We start from the raw sequence: 7022 nt of genomic DNA on the forward strand, positions 1-7022 counted from the left end.
ATTTATCATGTCTTTCTTTAATTCCCTTTCTTATGTTATGAACTTTACATTTACAATGAGCGAGTAGTTCCCTAACTTGATGGGGAGTTGATTGAAAGGAACCCTTGAGTTGGGATGCTCAAGAGAAAGATTGTAATTGGGTTTATTGTTGGATTGCTCTCTAGTCACTAACACCAATCCTCCCAAGAGCGGATTGGAACTTGTGGATAAAAACAACATTCCAACTTGTTTAACTTTCCCTTACTTAGTGAGGGACAACTAAACATAATAACCCTCAATTGTCAATTAATCTTGAGAGTACTCCAACAAGAATAGGGCTTCCAGCTAATCAACTCCCAGTCAAGGCTTTTATTTAAATTTATATAAATTCTCTAATTTAATTTTCTGCCCTTCAACTCAAACCTTTTTGAAAACATCTGATTAATAAAATAGCACACTTTTCTGCAACTCGTTGGGAGACGACCTGGAATTCATACTCCCAGTATTTCAATTTTAATTTCTATGACACCCTTCTAAATTGATAAGTGGATTTCTGGTTGGTTGAGGACTATACTTGCAACGCATATTTTATAATCATTCTTAACTCGCCAATTTTTGCCACCATCAGTCATTCAGAACTCGATTAAACAATGCCTATTCAGAGTCATTGAGGTCTTATCCGCACCAAACAATTAAAATTAAGGTGATCAATCTTAATATCTCAAGTTAAGCACGAATATTTCCAAAATGAGCACTCATAGACATTCATGCCAAATGTATCTTTAAGATACCCAAACGGCATGAGACACACAAGCAGAGTATGCAGTAAAGCATAGTCAGTCCACTCCCCAGGCTCTATGATAAACCACTATTTTATGGTTTATATTGTGTTTAATTGTGTGGTTTTATCATGATCTTTACCCATTTATTCATTAAATAAGCATGCATTTGTAATTCCTTCCTAAAGATGCTTTATGATTGAAAACTTACTTCCTAGAGACTTTTAATTATGTATTTTGATTCTCGTTTATTCCATTCGATGCCGTGATCTATGTGTTAAGTGTTTCAGGCTTTATAGGGCATGAATAAATTGGAGATTGGAAAGGAAGCTTGCAAAAATGGAAGGAATACAAGAAATTGAGGAGATGACCAGCGAGAAGTGACGCGGCCGCATGGCTCACGCGACCGCGCGAGAGAGAGGAATTTGCAGTGACACGGCCGCATGGCTCACGCAACCGCGTGGATTGGAATAGCATAAGTGACGCGGAGGCGTGGACGACGCGCCCGCATGGAAAAGCAAAACGCTGAATGATGCATCCGCATGAATGACGCGATCACGTGACGTGCGCGATCTGCATAATCTGCAGAATCGCTGGGGGCAATTTTGGGCCCTACTTTGACCCTGTTCTCGGCCCGGAAAAGCATACTAGAGCCAGAGAACATGTAGAAACCAACAACAACATTCATTCTACACAGTTTTTAGTTTTATTAGATCTATTTTTACTCCTCCTCTAGGTTTTTTCTCTCTACATATTCATAATTCTTAGGATTTTATTTTGCTCTTTGCATTGGGCTATTGAGAAGAGTTATTACCTCATCAAGACTTCGTCATTCTAGTTCGTTTTCTTAACTTGGCTTTACTCTTCCATGTCCTTTAATTTACTCAATTTTACTATTGGATTATTTTAGAATTTATTAATACAAGAATTACTTTTATTTTTAATTGATTCCTTTGAGTTTTATTTATCATGTCTTCCTTTAATTCCCTTTCTTATGTTATGAGTTCTACATTCACAATGAGCGAGTAGTTCCTTAACTTGATGGGGAGTTGATTGAAAGAAACCTTTGAGTTGGGGTACTTAAAAGAAAAATTATAATTGGGTTTATTGTTGGAGTGCTCTCTAATCACTGACACTAATCCTTTTCAATTGAGCGGATTGTGACTTGTGAATAGAAACAGCATTCCAACTTGTTTGACCTTCCCTTACCTAGTAAAGGATAACTAAACAAAACAACCTTCAATTATCAATTAATCTTGAGAGTACTGCAACAAGAATAGGGCTTCCAACTAATCTACTCCCAGTCAAGGCTTCTATTTAAATTATTTAATTTCTCTAATTTAATTTCCTGTTTATTCAACTCAAACTCTTTTTGAAAACATCTGATTAATAAAATAGCACACCTTTCTGCAACTCGTTGGGAGACGACCTGGGATTCATACTCCCAGTATTTTAATTTTAATTTTTGTGACAACCCTTCTAAATTGATAAGAAGATTTCTGGTTGATTAAGAACTATACTTGCAACGCATATCTCATAACAATTCTTAATTCGCCAATTTCTGCCACGTCAATTTTTGGCGTCGTTGCCGGGGAGTTGCAATAGAGTGCTAAAGTTATTAATAGGAATTTATTTATTTGCATTTTATTTTATCTTGCTACTATGAGCTGCTTGTTTCTTTCGCTAGATGACGCGTTCACTTCCTGATCCAAGCTTGCCAGTATTCGATCTTGAGATTGAAAGAACTATTTCACAAATAAGGCAAGCTCGGCATCGGTTAGTCCTCTCAAAGGGCGAATCTGAAATGTCATTTGAGGAAGAAACCAGCCCCCGTTCTACTGATTCGGTTGATTTATGTGTAGGTGACATGGCAGCACCTAGGAGAGTTACTATCCAGGAGGCTGGAGCCCCTGATTTTACAATGCAACCGTTTCAAGCGCATCACCCAGCGATGGCTACAGACTTTGAAATAAAGACTGCACTGCTCAATTTGATGCCCAAGTTTCATGGCTTACCTGCTCAAGAGCCTATCAAGCACCTGAGAGATTTTCAAGCAGCCTGTTCTACTGTCAGGCGTGATGGTGCAGATGAAACTTCAATTTTGCTGAAGGCTTTCCCGTTTTCTCTTGAGGGAAAGGCAAGAGAGTGGTACTACACTCAACCTGCAGCAACTGTATCCAACTGGAATACACTTAGAAGGGAATTCTTGGAAAAATTCTTTCCAGCTGAAGTTACTGATAAAGTGAGAAAAGATATTTCCATGATTGTTCAGGATGATTCTGAAACTCTCTATGAGTATTGGGAGCGCTTCAATAATCTTTTGGAAGCTTGCCCCCACCATATGATTGACAAGATAGTATTACTCGGTTATGTCACACAGGGCATGAGGCCCCAAGATAAGACCACATTGGAAAGTGCTAGCAATGGGTCTATGAAAAAGTACAAGACCACTGATGAGGCATGGCAATTCATCAGCGACTTAGCTGAATCTACTCGGAATCACAGGCAGAAACAAGGCCGTTCAAAAGCCGTTGTAGAAGTATCCTCTAGCAGAGAGACTGCTGCTCTAACTCAGAGTATCTGTGAAATGACCAACTTGCTGAAGCAGATGCAATTGAATCAACAACAAGTTCAGCAAGCTCAACCTTCTCCACCACAACAAAGCCAACAGTTAGTCCCACAGAGAGTTTATGGAATCTGTGCTAATTATAGCCATTATACTGATGAATGTCCGCAGCTCCAGCAGGAAGACAACACCGTGGCAGCCACTCATAACTTCTATGACCGCCCCAACCAAGGGTACAATCAAGGTGGCAATTACAGCCATGGATGGCAGGACAATTCTAACCAGAATTGGAGGGACAACAACAACAGAGGAGGCAGAGACAATCAGGGAAATCAGAGGTGGAATAATAATAACAACAGGCAGCAGAACCAGAACCAGCCCTATAGAGCACCCCACCTGAGGCAATCCCAAGGACCACAGAATATCCAACAACAGACCTCTCAAATTACTTATCCTTCCTCATCTTCTAATGATGACTTACTATAATCTATTGATCGGAGACAACAGACCATGGAAAATAACCTTTATGCTACACTAAATGGTCTGAACTCTACTTTGCAAGCTCTTGTCTCACAGATTGGATCAATGAATAACTCCAATAACCAGCCCTTGAGCTCCAGTGAAATCCCCTCTCAACCATTACCCAATCCAAAGGGTGGCATTAATGCCATCACCCTAAGGTCCGGAACCACACTGCAAGAGAGAAATCAGGAGGAGCCAAGCCCACCAGAAAACACCTCAGCTGAAGAGGTAGTGGAAATAGAAGATGTTGAAGAGGAAGAGGACATACAGGACATAGCTGAAAAAGAAGAAATTCAGCCATAGGAGGAAGCACCACAGGGCACAGATACTGTAGAAGACACCACTCCCATTCCATTTCCACAACTTGCAAGGAAGCCCAGGAAGCAGCTGGAACCTGATCCCAAAATGGTAGAGATATTCAAAAAGGTTGAGGTAACTATTCCTCTTTTTGATGTTATTCAACAGGTACCTAAATATGCAAAGTTTCTAAAAGATTTATGTATACATAAAGACAAAATTAATGAATTAGAAACTATTCCTTTAGGTAGTTCCATATCTGCTTTAATGGGAGGTTTACCTGAAAAGTATAGTGACCCAGGTCCATGTATGGTTAATTGTACTATTGGTGGTGTGGTATTTTCTGACTGCATGTGTGATTTAGGAGCATGTGTGAGTATAATACCTTTGTCTATATATGATATTTTGAGGCTCCCTCCCTTAAAAAGGTCGGCAGCTCGTTTTGTGTTAGCAGATAAAAGCATTATTACAGTGGCTGGAGTTGCTGAAGATGTATTAGTGGGCATTAAGGGCTCACATTTTCCATTGATTTTTATATCCTGGAGATGTCCCAAAATGACTCAGAGAAGTCATCATCAATCCTACTCGGAAGACCATTCATAAAGACCTCGAAGTTTAAATTAGATGCTTTTTTAGGAACATACTCTTTTGAAATAGATGGCCGAGTAGTAATCTTCAATCTGAATGGAGTTATGAAGCATCCTCAGGAGGATCATTCTATCCTCCAGTGCGACATTATAGATGAAACCGTGGCTGAAGTTCACCAGGAGGAATTTGAAGAGAAGTACATAGGACAAGGTCCAAGTGTGGGGACATTCTCAGAGGACAATGACAGTGCTTACCATTGTTGCCAGCTCCAGACAACCCAGAGCCTGACCATGATCAGAAGTTAGAATTAAAACCCCTTCCTCCACAGCTCAAATATGCTTACCTTGAAGACGAGCAGAAGTTTCCAGTTATCATTGCAAGGGAACTCACTTCTCAACAGGAAGAACAGTTACTTAGTGTGCTGAGGAGGCACAAGAAGGCAATTGGTTGGAGTTTGGCAGACATAGTAGGCATCGACCCTCAAGTCTGTGAGCATAGGATATTTTTAGAAGATGGAGCAAGACCTGTCTGTCAACCCCAGAGAAGACTCAACCCCCCTATCTTAGAGGTTGTCAAGAAGGAAGTGACCAGACTACTGGAGGCAGACATCATCTACCCCATTTCAGACAATGAATGGGTAAGCGCAGTACAAGTGGTGCCCAAGAAGTCTGGAGTCACTACAGTGAAGAATGAGCATAGAGAGCTCATAGCAACCAGAGTACAGAACGCTTGGAGGGTCTGCATTGATTACAGGCGTCTCAACCAAGCCACTCGTAAGGATCACTATCCTCTTCCATTCATTGATCAAATGCTGGATCGCCTGTCAGGTAAATCACATTATTGTTTTTTAGATGGTTACACAGGTTATTTCCAGATTTATAAAGCTCCTGAGGATCAGGAAAAAACCACTTTTACATGTCCTTTTGGGACTTATGCTTACAAGAGAATGCCCTTTGGCTTGTGCAATGCACCAGCTACCTTCCAAAGGTACATGATGAGTCTTTTCTCTGATCTTATTGAGGACTGTATGGAAGTTTGTATGGATGATTTTAGTGTATACGGCGATTTCTTTAGCCTTTGCTTAGATGGATTATCTAGAGTATTAGATAGATGTGTCAGTACAAACCTTGTATTAAATTTTGAAAAATGTTACTTTATGGTAAAACAAGGTATTGTACTGGGACATGTGTCTAATACTGGCATTTCTGTAGATCCAGCAAAGGTGGATGTTATTTCTAGTTTACCTTACCCCTCTTCTGTGTGGGAAGTCCGTTCGTTCCTTGGCCATGCAGGTTTTTACAGGAGATTCATTAAGGACTTCAGTAAGGTAGCACTTCCCTTATCCAGGCTACTGCAGAAGGATATTGAGTTCGAGTTCAGTGAGGATTGCAAACAAGCGTTTGATAAGCTGAAGACTACCCTGACTCAAGCTCCAATTGTGAGACGACCAGACTGGAGCCAACCATTTGAAATAATGTGCGACGCTTCCAACCATGCAGTAGGAGCAGCACTGGCTCAGCGTGAAGGTAAGGATCCTTTTGTTATTGCTTAATGGTGTGCGAAATCGTGATCATTCCATTCCTTAGTAACGGCGCTAAAAACTCAATACACACGTTCATGATCTTATATCTGTTTCACAACTTCGTACAACTAACTAGCAAGTGCACTGGGTCATCCAAGTAATAAACCTTACGTGAGTAAGGGTCGATCCCACGGAGATTTTCGGTATGAAGCAAGCTATGGTCATCTTGTAAATCTCAGTCAGGCGGATATCAAATGGTTATGGAGTTTTTGAATAATAATAATAAATAAACAGAAAATAAAGATAGAAATACTTATGTAAATCATTGGTGAGAATTTCAGATAAGCGTATAGAGATGCTTTCGTTCCTCTGAACCTCTGCTTTCCTGCTGTCTTCATCCAATCATTCCTACTCCTTTCCATGGCAAGCTTTCTGTAAGGCATCACTGTTGTCAATGGCTACATCCCATCCTCTCTGTGAAAAAGGTCCAAATGCTCTGTCACGGCACGACTAATCATCTGTAGAGGTTCTCGATCATACTGGAATAGGATTCACCCTCTTTTTGCGTCTGTCACTATGCCCAGAACTCGCGAGTTTGAAGTTCGTCACAGCCATCTCTTCCCAGATCCTACTCGGAATACCATAGACAAGGTTTAGACTTTCCGGATCTCAGGAATGGCCATCCATGGGTTCTAACTTATACCACAAAGACGCTAATAACTCGGACTCGGTCCCCTGTATTAGATATCCAAGAGATATTCATTCTAGC

The 7022-nt window shown here is 40.6% G+C and overlaps 1 non-coding gene across 1 annotated transcript; it reads right to left on the reverse strand.

The window, feature by feature from the left end:
• Positions 1–2997: 2997 nt before the first annotated feature.
• LOC148548330 (small nucleolar RNA R71) lies at positions 2998–3104 on the reverse strand. Its single transcript, XR_015897066.1, has one exon. It is a non-coding gene; the product is annotated as a small nucleolar RNA R71 (small nucleolar RNA).
• Between the last annotated feature and the right edge of the window lie 3918 nt (positions 3105–7022).

The sequence above is a fragment of the Arachis ipaensis genome, chromosome B8 (assembly GCF_059453495.1).
Source record: "Arachis ipaensis isolate K30076 ecotype BB chromosome B8, ASM5945349v1, whole genome shotgun sequence".
Lineage (NCBI taxonomy): Eukaryota > Viridiplantae > Streptophyta > Magnoliopsida > Fabales > Fabaceae > Arachis > Arachis ipaensis.